We start from the raw sequence: 15,407 nt of genomic DNA on the forward strand, positions 1-15,407 counted from the left end.
GCATAAACTGTAAAACTCATTACTGAATATCTACAAAATTAATAATTCAGAAAAGGATGGTTTGTAATCAATAGAGATATCACATAGGAGAAAAAAATATGTTGTGGGGCAAAAGGCAGGCACTAGCTGGTGGCTGGCTCTTCTAGGGATGGCTTGGATGTGGCTTTATTTAATTTCTGGTAAGAGGTTTTTAGGGATAAAACTGCATTTGGGATAAAACTAAGCCCTGCTCTCACTTATGAAAGCTGTTTCTGCAGTATATCTATGCCAGAGAATGGCTTGGAAAAGAAGATATCCCTAATGAGCCCTACACAGTAGTGCAGCATGATGGAAGAAGCTTTGTCCTATAGAGACCAGAATTTAGAAAGAGTGAAATTTTATCATGATCCTTCAGTGTGATGAAGGTTCTGCTTTTTACTTTATGCATCTGTTTAAAATGTTCTTTGAACATGCATGTTCTGGCATGTTTCAATCCAGACTAATATCAACACAGTTCTTAAATGAAAAATTCTACAGGCAATCACTGCACTGATGGTCAAACCACACAGTTTTCCTGTTTCTTTTGTCCTTTTCCTTCCTGACGTTTTAAAGAATTGTTTTCCTATTTTCTTATTTGAAGTCACCTGCTTGTTGCAGTTTTTCTTCCCTACTTGTTCTGGATGATGACAGTCCATTAACCTATCCTTCTATTACTTTCCATATGAAGATGGTTGGCTGCTGAGCAACTGCTATAGATGAAATGGGGAAGAGGTGGTGGAATTAGCATAGCCTTAAAATTTTAAGGAGAAAAAAAGGAGACAGTAAGGGAAGTGCCATTACAACAGTATTTCCTGTCTATTTTTACTGACTTTTTAACACACACTCTTTAAAAGGCTGATATATTGAGTTGATTTTAGTATTTTTTTACTTTCATCCTTAATGGTTCAAACTAAAATTATAGAAATTGCTGTTAGCTACATCTCATTAATAAAGTTTCTGCATCCCGTATACAAAAAACCCCTCCAACCTACTATAGAATAAATAAAATACAAATATTTAGAATTCTTATTTATCACATTTTGGTGATGTGCTTTGACAATGTGACCACATTTTGCTTATAATTCCTTGAATAGATTATCTATTTTATTTTTTATTATGTTGACTCTCTAGCTCAGAATAAATTAGCTCTGAGGTGGCGCTACCTGATCTAGCCACTATAAAGCAGGTTTGAAGATGTGTGCAGAATGAAACCTTCAGTTCATGTGTCCTGCAATATATTAATTTGCATGTATTAATGTAGCATGTTCTGTTTGTGGTAAGTAGCTCTGGAGCAGGAGTTCTAGGTGTCTGAGGGTTTCATCTAATGGAGCATTTCAGTACTTAAATGGATTTTAGTAGCTTGCTTTTTGATACCAATTGTATTATACCTCTGAGCATTTTGAATATATGTATCTTCTGAGTCTTCATTGCTGTAAGCCTTGTGCAAATCAGGATGCTTTTAGTATCTTCATTAATGATGTAAATGGGAGGGACTGAGTGCATCCTGAGCAATTGGGTCTGGTGGAAAGTGTCCCTGCCCAGGGAAGGTTGAAAAGAGGGGCTCTTTAAGGTCCTGTTCAACCCAAACCACTCCATGATTCTATGATTACTTGAGTCAGGTATTTGCAAGATATTATTTCTCATAATTCAGTGAGGTGAGTCTGTGTGTGGGGAGGGATAAGTGAAAAAAAAAGTCAGTGAAATTAAATAAATCACATGTTTAACCAGGATATATTTAATTGCCACTAAAGTTACTTCAGGTTTTATTGGCCACCATGCACCTAACCTGCACTCCAGTAACTGAACTTGGGTTGTTTGATGGCTTCTCCTGTTGTGATGGTTAAATATCTTGTTTAAAATGATCCATTTCTTCTTGTCACTTGACTTAAAGGTTGGTTTTGGCTCCAGAATTAGTCCCATGTGTTTTGAAATGTGAGCCTGAAAGCTGGTTGAAAGCCCATGTAAATCTGGTACCAGGTTGCTCACCTTTGACAAGGAGAGGCCACAGAGTGCAGTAAACAGTGCTGAAATGTGGCTGTGTGTGACAAGAGTCACTGTCCTTTAATTCTAAGTTATGAGACTCAGTGACAAACAATGTGGCCTACACTGTGTGTGCCTGATTTAACTTTGTTCCCCAGAATGTCTCTTTAAACTTACAACTTTACTGTTCATAAATAACATACACATTCTTAATCTAAGCAGAGGCAAATGCATGATATATGGCATATGTTATATTACACATAGCTCTTTTACTGCTGCTGTTGATGTTGCCCAATAAGTATTTATGAGGCAGTCTAATAATGGGAAACATTTTTCATTAGTCTAAATGCTTGCTTTTTAAACAATTGGTGTTCAGTCCTTAATGTTTTAGCCTCCCCTTTTCTGGTGATTCGTAGGCTCTAGCCATCTAAATGGAATTGTGTCTGTTTACTTTGGGATAAGCTTATGCTACACTGGTAGGTATTTTTCTTGTCATGACACTGGTAGGTATGTTCTTGTCAGAACATGAATACTTAGGATTTTATCTGATGTATATAATAGAAGTATTGTTATTAGTAGTAGTAGCTTTTAATTATGAACACTTCTTGTATTATTGATATATAAGAAGGAATTCAAGTAACTGTTCAATGCAAATTTAGAAGAAAATTAAAGTAAGAAGAAAATTAAGAATTACAACAACACTTCCCTTTGTTGTAAGATTTGTGACATCATTCTTCAAGAAGGAGTGAAAGGGTGTCACAGCAGCCTGAGTTCTCTCATTTAACTGAGCAATTCAATGCCAGTTACAAGATTCAGAGAGTAACATGAAGATCCCTGGAGATTACTGGAGGACAGGTGATGACTTATGTTGTAAAATTTCTCTGTAAAATAATTTTATTAGCTTTTTAGAGACAAGCTCAAAACCTTGTTCTTCTTGATTCCTCTTCTTCCTAGGAAATGTATAATGGTTTGGATTTGCATTCATCCAGTGGAAAAAGTAATCACGAAAACAGCAAAATAGAGGGCATTGAATGTTCTGTGAGTGACAGAATTTGTAATTTCCTCATCTATGTGAAATATGAGCATGAAAAAAATCTATCTTGTTCCTTTTTCCAGAAAAAGCAATATTGAAACACTCATTTTTGTCTTTCAGACATGGATACAGTGAAATGGAAATCCCTCTGGTGAGACAGGGGCTAGAGAAGCAGCATTTCCTGGACCAAAACTATTAGTACTCACAGACGCTTGTAACAATTATGATAGACAAAAAAGATATGATAAATATGATCCCAAAGAATACTGCTGTAAAGGTAAGCTTGCAGCCCATGTGTCACAGAATCACATTCTAAGTACCAACAAATACTCTTTCCTTCAGTTAATAAATCTTAAATTTGTTTGGTTTGGGTTTTGTTTGGTTCAGCTTTTCTTTTGCATCATTTTATAGCTGAGTCCATGTCTTCTCAACCAAAGATAATGTGGGGACACCTGTGTTCTAAAGACCACATTTGAGGAAAAAGTCCAGATATACAACAAAGCAGACAGACTTTTTCCAAAATGGGAACAAAAGAAACTGGTTCCCTCTGTGTAGTTCTTCAAGGGTGAAATTTACCTTGACCTGAGGTCTTAAGTGGGATTTTAGTGTTGTCTGATCCTTGAACTAATATGTTAGAGAAGTGAAGGGAAGGTTTTTGGTTTTTTCCTATTTCCTGCACAAGAAGAAAGCAAAACAAGCATTGTGTTATAATTATTATAAATGCCCAGAGGATACCATGTCTTTGAAAAGGTCAAAATGAAGATGCCCTCTGCTGATATCTTTTTATAACGATTGTAAAGTACCTCTATTAGTAAATGTAATAGTTTAGCCAGAGAAAACTTCCAAGAAAAATTGTAATATAATATATAGCTAGTTGGGTATGGGGTGACTGAGATACTTGCTATGAAATCAGGATAGAGCCTGGCTGAACTTATTCCAGAAGTAAGAAGAGTGGACTGCCCCACTGAACTATGATCTGAACAAATCAAACACAGAAGTCTCTGTGTGTATTAAAACCTCACAAGTACAGTGAACAAATGATTCCCCTAAATACCATTATCTTGAACACTTTTTTCTTCAAGGTGAAAGCAGAAGAACAAAGTGACTGTCATAAAATAATGAACAGAACTTAAGTTCAGAATGACATAGAAAAACAGAGACTATCGTGGACCAAAGCAGGAGTACTAATAACATGCCAGAAGGAAATCTATTCTTAGCCTTCATCTAAAAAAAAGGACAGAAAGAGGTTCCAGTTCTGACCAGCATCAAAAATAAGATGAGAAATGTGAAATCTGTGGAAAGTAGTAATAAACTCAAATGCTGGATTTAAATTTAGTAATGGGCTGAAGAACTCAAAACAATGAAGTGCAGTGTGCTTTGTAGCTGCTTATTTTCACTAAGTTGTGTAGGTAAAAGTCTCTGATTTCACCACACTTAATTTTCAAAGACCCCAGAGCCCCCTGTTTAATTTAGCAGACTTACAGTTTTTGAATAATATCTCATATAAAATATCTCCATGGAGCTTGGCAGGAGATGCAGAAAAAAGTTCAAAAACAGACATTATTCTTCTGAAATCAATAGTTATACTCACCAAAGAATTACATTGCTCAAAGTAATCTGTTTCTCAACATGGAGGAAATAAGAATCACAAGGATATTTTTTGTTGTTCTACATTTAATTTAACAAGTTGGCACCCTAAGAATCTTCATAAATAGATGCTGATAAATAAATTAGGGCCTGATCCAAAGACTACTGAGAGGAATAGAAAGACTCTTGTTTTGTTTTACTGTGTGTGGATCAGTTTCTAAACCTCCTTCAGAAGTGGGATTTTTATTGTTGCATTAAGATTCAGTAAAAAAAAAATCTGGTTTTATGTAACCAGCATTTCAGTAGATGTCTGTGTCTTTGATACATGTATACATGGAACTGTTATTAATCTCTTGATAGGAGTATCAGAAGTTGTGAGTGATGGATCAGACGCAACGCTGTTAAAAAACCAAAGTCTGCTTTGTCTGATATTTTTATTGGGTCAGGTTGGTAGTAATGTGGAAATATTTAGCATGTAAGAGAAAATTTTGGTGAGCATTGTCCTGACTCATAATTTAGGGTCCAGTCATATTCAGTTTATGTGCCGGTAGGATTCCTGTCTGATGTACAGGATTCAGGAAGAGGTTTTCCATCAGCAGCGCCTTGAGTTTTAAGATGGAGTTGGAGCAGCATTACAAAGGCAGTTCTGTGCTGGGGCTGCTGGGGCAGCAGGAGCATCTCCAGGCCCCCTCCAGTGCCATAGCCCTCCTAGCAGAGGGGAATGGAACTCCAAAGGGACAGAACTTGTCTCACTTGGAAGGCTAAGATTGGATGCGTGGCACAAGAGAAGAGAGAGAAGGAGCACAGGCAGTCAATTGAGACAGGAACTGTGTCAGGTAAGTGACAGAAGCTCACAGAATGGACTAAAATCTCTGTAGGCTCTGGCGAGGAATTCTTGATACAGGAGTGCACCCAAGAGGCCCAACTTGCAAGGATCTTGGGAGTTGGAGTACAGTCCTGGCCCACAGGCAGGAATGGTGCGCAATTCAGGGCAGCCCTGCTTGAGGGCTGGAGGCTGCCTCAATCCAAAGGCTTGAGGCCTTTGATGATCCCTGGCACAGTGCAGACAGGGATTGAATGTGAGCTTCCTTGGGAGGTGGAGGCAGATGAATATTGCCCACCATCTTCTTTCCAGCTGCCCTCCATATTCCTGCAAATCCTGTGGGTACACTCAGGCTGTCCATTCTGGGGGATCCGGATCTCCCGTGCAAACCCATCAATTGCTGTGTCCCCTCTCAGATGGAATATCAAGAACACAACATAGCAATGTAGAAAATGTGAATGTTATTAACTTGACTGCTCTCAAAATCTACAGCTAGAGGGTAACTAGAAGACTACAGGTTGAGAACCTTATGCCTAAAAAACTTGAACTTTTGGAACTGGAACACTAAGGGGAACTTGACCTTCTTGGAAAGGGTGGCAGGGAATCCTATGACTAAGAATAGGGGTGTGTCTAACTCCTAAGATGTGGGATGTTGCAGTGCCCAGGCTGGGCAGTGGTCACACATCCCCCCAGTGCTCTGCATGCAGAGTGCCATGCTGGAGCTGGAGAGTCAGCACTGAGGGGAGACTTGGAGTGTCCTCCTCTTCCAGATGGCCCCTGGTGCTGCTCTCTTGGCTCTGTGCCTTTGCTGAAAGCAGTGGCACAGGCACAGCCGCAGCATGGCACGGTTGTGCCGCAGCAGCTGGATCAGCTTCCTGGGGCAGCCACATCCCCGGCAGCAGCATGGCCCTGCATGGGCCAAGGGGCTCTGGCACTTCTGTAAGGCAAAGCACAGGGATCCTGATGGAAGGGGCAGAGGGGCAGAGTGGGGCTGAGGCCTCTGGGGCTGCCTTTGGCCTCTGCACATGAAACTTGGGCCTGGCTGGGCTGCCCCGGGCAGGGGCTGCAGCAAGCAGAGCTCCGGCCGCCTCTGCCTGGTGCTGTCCCTGGGCTCAGCCTTGGGCCTGATTCCCACCCAGGAGCTCAGCCCCCCTCAGCCATGGGGTCTTGGCCCAATGACTGCCAGAGAGGCCCAGCAGCCTCGGGGCCTGCTCAGCCTTGCTCCTCCATGGGGGCTCTCGGACCTCGCCTTACACCACGTTGTCCCAAGGCCTCAGCGAGTCTCAGCTCCCAGCACTGTCCTGCCCTCCCGACCCCCTCCCTCATCTCTCTCCAGCATCTCCGGAGCCTTCTGCCAAGGCAGCATCCCAGGACAATGCCCATGATCAGGAGCACCATGAGCAAGCATGTCCACAAAGCTGGCACCACGCCCACCCATGGGGTTGGCTCAGGGTCCATGTCCTGCATCTCCAGCTCCTTGGGAAGTAGACCCGGGGTGCCCATGTCCCTCTCAGGGTTGAGGGGGTGGATCAGGAGCAGCAGCATGTAAAACTGCAGAAGGCAGGAGAAGCCCTGGCTGGCCATGGTGCTCTGCATGAGGAGCTGCCACCACCACACAGGCTCTGGATGTCACTCCACACCGAGGTCTGCCCGGGCTCTGGGCACAATGATGGCTGGGGACAGCTGCCAGCCACCTTGCTGTCCCCAGAGGCTGTGATGTCACAGAATAACAGAATGCACTGGCTTGGAAGAGCCCTGCAAGATCAAGTCCAACCTGTGACCCATGGCCACCACGGCAAGCAGAACAGAGCCCTGAGTGCCACATGCAGGTTTGCCTTGACAGTGGTCACTTACACTGGTCACTCCACCAGCTCCCTGGGCAGCCCATTCCAGTATCTAATGCCCCTTTCTGGGCAAAAGTTCTTCCTAATGTCCAACCCAAATGTCCCTTGGCACAGCTTGAAAGCCTTGTTGGCATCTGCTCTCTCTTGTCCTTGCCCATCTGCCCAGCAGCAGCATGGCCCTGCACAGGCCGAGGGGCTCTGGCGCTTCTCCTGCAAGGCCAAACACAGGAATCTCGGTGGAAGGGGCAGAATGGCAGAGTGGGTAGCAGAGCCAAGGTTCCCATGTCCTCCCCAGGACTGCTGCAAGGGTCAAAGGGACGGGCCAGCATCAGCAGCATGTCAAACTGCAGGAGGCAGGAGAAGGCCTGGCTGGTCTAGGCGCTCTGCAGAGCATAAGGTTACAAAGAAGTGTTTTAATGTGCTGTAACTCTTTCCCTTGTACCTCCTTTTTATCATAAACATCTTGTATGGAAGGAATTTCATGGATGAAATCCCAAAGGAACGGACTTCATTGTCACATCTGATGTGCTGTATTCGAGCCCAACTTATTTTAAGCTACCTGGAAAAAGTTCTGCGGATGACTGCATAACCACATAAATTGTAAAGTTAGGAGCTCCTGGTAAAAACAGAGGACGAATATCATTCACGCAGTGTTCCTTTTCATTAAACAGTATTGTTTGAAGGATGAATTTGTTCCTATTTTTTAAAAGATGCAAGGGTAGATTTTGATTCTTCAAATGCACTTACCCAATATAAACATTAATTAAATTTGCTTTTTTCTTCCCAACCTGACTCAATGAGCTTAACTGGCTGCTATTCTTCAGGCTGCTTAATGTAGTTACACGAGAGATGTTTTTTGGTCTTTATCTTATTTTCAGGTTTTGGGGAATTTTATATTGAGTTGAAACCTTTAAAGAATAAGAGAGTTGTGAAAAAAATACATTTAAAAAAATAAAACTAAATATTCTTTGTTTTTAAATACAAAGAAACCCAAGATTGCAAGCTTTGTAGCTAACAATTTGCTCCAAAATACATCTGTCCATCCATGAAAGAATATTTGCACAAGTACCTCAAGCACTGTATAAGACATCAGAGATTTCTACTCCTGGATTAGTATTTCTGGCTTTGGGAGGCATGATGCAGCTATCTCCTTATTGTCTATTAATCCCAGAAAGAGCTGGCAAACTTTCCTAACATGATAATGGAAAGCTGTTGGGTATGATTGTGTTTCAAATTAGGTGATGCCTAACAATGAGGTAATCTCTGGAGCACTGGAATTCCAAATAGTCCCAGAGCTTATGGGAAAAGTTCCTCTTAATGAGGCAAGATTTCCAGCACTCATCTGCTTGCAGGAAGTCCATCCAGCACATGTGCCAGCATCCAAAGGTTCCAAATATAGCTGTATATTATAGCAGCTGGTTTTAAGAACAAGTAACAATTGTGTTTTAGACATTGTCCCAGACAATGATTATGTCATATGTATCTATCTATACTGCTGTGACTATAAGCACATGGAGCAGCTACCAGTGCTGAATCTTTTGCCAGATATCCACGTACCTAGCCGTGTGACATGGCTAGTCACATATTTGTTAAATGCCAAGACAGGTGCTGCCATGATATTTTTACATTTGCTAAACTCCTGTGGGCTTTGGAGGCCATAAGAACTAGTTGATGTCAGAATTGCTGCCCTTGTGAAAATTTCCCTCAATATTTTCAAATTTGGTGTGGTTTCAGTTGTAAATAGGGAGGTTTTCTTTCTGAATTATGGGTAAATGAAATGCTTTAAAAATGTCTTCAGCAAGCTGATAAATGGGCAAAACAATATTACAGATTTATCTTTATATGTGCTCAGGAAACAGGCTATCAAGATGAATTCCCACCACCACTGCCCTTTGAAGATTCATGTTATAAAGCTAAAGGGTGTAGAAATCACTCTTAAACTCACACAAGGAATGTAAATTAAATTTTTTACCTATACTGTCCCACAGTTTTACTTGTTATGCTCCGTCATCTTTAATCAAAACAACTGGTGAAGTTTAAATATCATCAGTCATGATCCCTGAACTTCTTTTTAAGAGCCCAAATAGTAATCGACTGAGAGACAATACCATTAAAATTTTAGAAAATCCGTAATTCCTTGATCCTTCTTTTGTAGTCAGGACAAAGAAACATGAATTCAGCTGTTTTCTTGGTTTTTTCTTTTTTTCTTTTTTTTTTTTTTTTTTTTTAATTTTTTTTTTTTTTTAACTACCAAAGGGATAAAATTCCTATTTTTTTCCTTATTGAAAAAATAGGAATTTTCATTACTTGAAGGCCAAGCACAATGCAACAGCTGTTGCAGGTAATTTTTTCCTTGTGAAAATGGAGTGGGTGAGTAGAATTTAGACAGAAATCCTGTTCAGTGCTGAATGGAAGGCACACTCTAATTTTGTAGAGTGCAGGTAGTTTCACTTGCTTTTGTGGGCATGAAGCAACGAGGTATTTTTGCAAAGAATGAGCAAATTCTCCTAAAATAAAAAAACATCTTGGATAGCAAAGGTTTTAGTAGGCAATTTTTATCATAGCCATGCACTGAGCCCTTCACTTGGCCTATGTCAGAGCAGTCTTATGCTGTGCTAACTTGTGCAAGTTGTTAAAGACTCCTTGGAGATAAGAAGTCATTGGGATTTTCTGGATTGAAGGAAACTTTGGCCACTTGTACTTTTCTTTGATTGTACACTACTCCACCCTAAAACACTGATGAGCCTCTTGTGCCTGGTTATATTGACTGTAAGACCTTTTATGTCAAGCAGTTACAAAATTGTCATAATGTAACCCCAAATTGGGGCTATTCCACCGAGATAATCTGTGATAATTGACATAACACCTGTTTGCTCTCACTAGAGTCAACAGTTGCATAAGGTTCCAATTACTTCAGAATTTGGCCCTGAGTTTCTGGGAAAGTGGTGACTATGTATAAGCTGCTGTACATTTGTTCATGGCACATGTACCTGAAATATATTAAAATGTGTTTTTCTTGAAAATCACGTTGGAAAGTATTGGTGACTCCTTTTTTGACTATTGCATGCTGGAGAGACCTGCAAGGGAGTCACTGTGGAAGAGGACAGCAGAGAGTTTGCTCAGAGAATGGATGATGCATCGGCTTTGGCTCTGCACTTCTTGGGGGCTCAGGATTAAAAGTTGCTTGGGGAAGCTTGTTACTGTTTTAAAGTTGCCAGTTCTGCAGGTTTCCTGTGGAATTGCACTTGTTTTTAGCAACAGCTGTGGCTAATTATCAGGAGCCAGAGGCAGCCATTTGGGGGGCTTTTTAAAATGCTGCCAGAGAGCTTTGGCTCTCTGGTTGGTGCAGTGATTTCCACTATAAATTCTGATAATGTCTCTGAGAACTGATTAGAGGAGGTGAGTCAGGACTGCGCATCAGCAAGCCAGTGCTTGACTCTTCTGTCATGGGCCCTGGGAGCTCCTCAAGGACAATGTTCCTAAGTGCCAGTGACAAGCACAGATGGTTGTCTGAAGTACTGAGGGATTTTGAAAAGTCCTCTAGGCACTTAGTACAGCCCCACTGAAATGAAGGGGGGTTTTAATGCTTATATTTTAATGCTTATCTTGCAAGTATTAGTAGCCAAAGAGGGGATACTTCAGAACCCCAGGTGCTAAAGGTACAAAAGCCTTTAGCACTCCAGCTAAGAGGCTAACCACTAATAGAAGAAAACAATTAACCACAGAAAATATTTAGGTTCTTTGAACAGTCTAGTTCAGGATTATTAGTCACCTGAGATTGACCACAAAAACTATTATGATACCACAGTGTGTATATGGTGAATGACTGATGCAAATCTGAGGAGGTAAAGAGAGATACTGGACTTGTTCTTTGTTGAAATGGCAGACAGAGTAGATTCCTCCTACACCAGAGTGAAAATTATATGGCAGGAGAGGATAGAGGATTCATGCCTGGCAATTATTCTCTTTGTGGCTGTCAGTTGTAATTCCTAGTATAGGCTCAGTGAGGAGACAAGAAAAGGTGGAATAGCATTTAGGATTTCCTAATTGTTACTGTTGAATAGAAGCAACAACAGTAACCACAGCTATAAATACCTGTCTCCAAACTTGCCCTGTACAAATAATTAGATTCTGGGGAGCACAGAAACTTTGCTGCATGCTTTCTTCTCAAGTCATAAAAAGAACACTGTGCCTTCAGTGGCATTCCTATTTCCATTGTGTTTGATTTCCCTAATTATTCATTCAATCTTGTTCTTCCAATGGGTGCTCATAGAAAATGCTGGAAAAAACGTACAAGCAAGTACTTGCAGGTAAAGAATACTGTGAGTCCATTAGTACTTGCATGGTCTTCATGGTATTAACTGCATCTGTGATCACAGAACTGTCAGAAAGCTGCAAACCAAGAGATGCTGGAATGTTTTATATGGGCTGAGACACTGGCTTGTATGTACAAGAGATGAAATGGTTACGGTCCCTTGATTAAAGTTAGTGCTTTAGTTGCATGATTTAATGATATAAAAATAAGTCTGTCTAAAGCTTGATAGAAATAATAATGATGTGGTGCAAAATAACTTTCCAAAGTACAATGGAAATAAATGTAAATTGAATTAGGAAGGAAAGGAAAAGAAAATGCTTCCCCAATAGAGATAAAGTGCTCAATTCTAGGGGTTATTTTCACATACTTTTGGCTGTTAAATTTCATTTTCTTTGGCAGCTTTATCCAGTCCCTTCTGTAAAGCTTGCTAGAAGAAGTTCCTGTGCAGTGTGTATGTTTGAATTCTAGTGAGGCATCTTGAGACAGTTTGGCTGCCATGTGACAATATTTCAGACTGGTCTTTGCTAAATTCCAGAGTGTTATATAAATATCTGGATGCCAAATAAAGGTGTCAAGACACTTTGGAGAGCCTGCAAAAATAAATCAGTGAGCAATTGGAGACATTCTCATCCATGATGTCTCTGACTTCATACCTAGCAGAAGCAAAGGTCCTCCTTTTCTCTCTGTTTCCAGATTCAGTTTGTTTGTATATCCTACAAAGTAAAGGAAAATACTTTCATCTTTCTGAGACAAACCAGTCTCTCCTTGATTCCTTAGCTGTGACCACAGAGATAACTATGCAAATACATTTTCTGTTTTATAGTCTTTAACAGTGCCTGGAGTCTCACTGTTAGAAAATAAAAGAAGCAAAGGTAAGATTTTACCTTCAGCAGAAGAGATTCTCTCTTTCTCTCCCTGAGTTTCTCTAGATGTGAGATTTTTAATGAGAGCACCGGTTATGAAGGAGAGTTTTCTAGAAAGGATTTTGTAACACATTGAATTTGATCTTTAGTCCAAAATGTTATGTGGACCCTTACTGACAAGAAGCTCTCCAGCTGAGGACCTGTTGCAGTGCGTTGTCGTGGTGTGCTGGGCAGCAACAGCAGGGGCGCGACCTTCCCCCTGTGAGCTCTGCTATTCCCAGTTATCGCATGATCTGGCACAGGAACAGACAATGACAACACGGGACTTGGAGTAGAACTGGATAGATTTATTCCTGAACTCCAAGACAAGACTTAGGGGGTCTGCAGAGGTTTTTACAGGGGGAGTGGTATAGGGCAACCAACCAATGAGGGCATGACAGGGGAAGAGTCTAGGGCAGGACTAACATTCTATAAACCTATCAGGGAGAGCAGGGGAGGGGGATAATACAAAGAAACAAATGGGATATCGAATACTACAAGATAGACAAGGAACACTCTGGAAAAAGGGGTAGGAATAGGGAGGATTGACAGCTTGGGAGGGAGGAAGTTAGGGAAGGGCTTGGGGAGATTGCAAACTAGGGATGGGAGGAGATTAGGGAGGAGAATAGTGGGCAATTACAAACTTAAAGCAAAAACCACACTACAACAAATCCCTCTTCCTTATATTCCATGGCCAAGGGCTGGGCTAGGCTGGTTACAGACCACAGAAAGTGTGTACCTGGGGAGTGAGGTTTGTTCTCACTCCCCAGGCACTCAGATCCAGAGATCTGAGGCAATTCCATCATTGTCTGTCTCACTACTAGTCTAGCTTTTATTTGTCCTTTCCCCCTTCCCCCCAAGTTGTTTTTATATGAAAAGAAATATTATTTCTGATACAGCTGTAGTGATACTAGCATAGGGTGCTATTAACAATCGGATGATTTTCATGGAACAGGAAGCTGATGTTTGAAAAGGCTATAAAAATATGAGCTGGCAGCTGACAGTTTTGTATGCTTTAAATGAATAACTCACCTGTACCTCCACCAACCTTGTCACTGCACCTTCATGTCATACTTAGGGGTAGCTTGCTGCAGGTTCTGCTTAAATCCTGCCCTATTTGCAGAGATTTGCTCATTGGTGAGGCAGATCCCTCCTATATATATATATGCATATATATATGTATATATATATATATATAGGTATTCTCTCTATAGATGGCATCAGTTTGGCAAGCCAGTTTGCTGCTCCCTAATCCTTCAGTTGTCCTTGTTGAGCTACTGCATTTTTCCTTCTGCTCTCCAAAGGATTTACCCGAGAGAGGCGTGTATGGGCCCAATACATTGATGAGTGGGGACAGGGCATGTGGAAAGATGTAATCCAGTGGGAAGCTGCCCAGTTTCTTTCACATACCACCATATCACCAAAAGTTTCTTTCTTTCTGCCAAACACTTCCCTCTTAGCCATCCTTTCTTTCCTACACGTGTATTTTGTTTCAGTCTGTTGACATTGTTAGCAAAGAGTCAGTCAGTCTCTGCAGATTGGTCTGGATCCACATGAAATATAGAAAAGGTATGTTCAGTTAAAGTAAAGCAACACTGTGCCTTGTGAAAATGAATAGGGTGAATCACCCTCTGAAAGGCTTGAAGACACAGTTTGAGAATCCTTTGACATGATTATTTTAACATGTGTGTGTAAGGCAGGAAAAAGAATGCCACTTTAAATCCCAATGCGCGGAATTTCTGTTAAATCGATGACATGTTTGTATTTAAACCTCCTGCAGAAGTGGCTGAATTTTCTAATGGTTTTAGGATGCTCAAAAGAATATAATTGTTAATTAGACAGTATAGTGGCGTTAGGGGGAGGGAGATTTTCAAAGTGAGATCACTTCCATTTTATAGTGTTCTTCAATAAACATTATTCCTGAGTCTGCTGTATGGGTAGCCTGGTTTCCTTACCAGGAAAAGAAGCTCTCAGAAGTAGTTTCGTCATATCTGTTTGCATCTGTATATACAAATATATGCCCCTTATATCTCTCTCTATATGTATATCTTGATCCAGTTATTTATACTACTAGTAATAATAATAGTAGTAATAATAATAATAATGTTAATTAACATGATTTGTTGATCATAGGTCCTTACGAGTTTCTATGAGGTAAACAAAGGAGGAGGAATAAAATGATTTAATAGGAGTGGAAAATGATTCAGAGCTCAAGAGATCTAATGTTATTGTCACCACAGGTATGATTTGCACAAGGATTTATTATTGTAAAAACACATTAAAAGAGGTGAAAGTTGTCTGGCTTCAAAAATGCTGGTCAGCAATTCATTGGAATTACGTAATTTCCAAGGTTGTCCAAATTGTTTGTTTAGTGTAGGCACACAGTTTGTGGTAATTGGGAGTGGGGCTGCAGCTGAGCCTTATCCTTAATTGGCCACAGCTGTGAGAAGCAGGTGACTAGTACTGAAGGTAATGAGTGCCCAGGTGCACTGACCAACCACCAAAGGGAACAGAGGGCACTCAGGTGCAGTGTTGACAATGCTTCTTTCTCAGTGAGGTCTAAATTCTCTTAGGATTATCTTTAAATTCTATTGTGACAATTTAAAACAGATTTTTTAGGACAAGTACCTCCCCTTTTTTCTAACTTCTGGCTGAGTTTAAGCTGCAGGCAAAGCAGTTTAAAAGCTTAGTTTATACTTTTCTGCATAACCATAAAGCTATAGGTATGTTAGTTGTTGAACTATGTTTTTTAGCAGAAAATGTTTTTCCTGTAATCTAGGCTTGCCAGTTTTTCAGATTCATGACCATCATATAATCAATACTGCTGTGGGTTTTTTTTCCCTCTTCATTTTATTGCTTTTTCTTGGTGTCTTATACTGCATTTGTAACTTTAGGAAGATAGCTC

General features: G+C 40.7%; 1 long non-coding RNA gene across 6 annotated transcripts in view; it reads left to right on the forward strand.

The window, feature by feature from the left end:
• Positions 1–14,742, forward strand: part of LOC137472621 (uncharacterized) — a 75,042-nt gene extending 60,300 nt beyond the window's left edge. For 4 of the 6 annotated variants that reach the window (XR_010998307.1, XR_010998312.1, XR_010998310.1 and 1 more), the window contains 2 exons: positions 3,152–3,308; positions 4,114–4,366. This is a non-coding gene — a long non-coding RNA (uncharacterized lncRNA). Of the gene's footprint in view, positions 1–3,151; positions 3,309–4,113; positions 4,447–8,271; positions 9,510–14,635 lie in introns of those variants that run through there. The other 2 variants (XR_010998311.1, XR_010998309.1) reach the window with 2 other exon arrangements.
• The last annotated feature ends 665 nt before the right edge of the window (positions 14,743–15,407 follow it).

Source organism: Anomalospiza imberbis, chromosome 4 (genome assembly GCF_031753505.1).
Source record: "Anomalospiza imberbis isolate Cuckoo-Finch-1a 21T00152 chromosome 4, ASM3175350v1, whole genome shotgun sequence".
In the NCBI taxonomy this organism is placed as follows: domain Eukaryota; kingdom Metazoa; phylum Chordata; class Aves; order Passeriformes; family Viduidae; genus Anomalospiza; species Anomalospiza imberbis.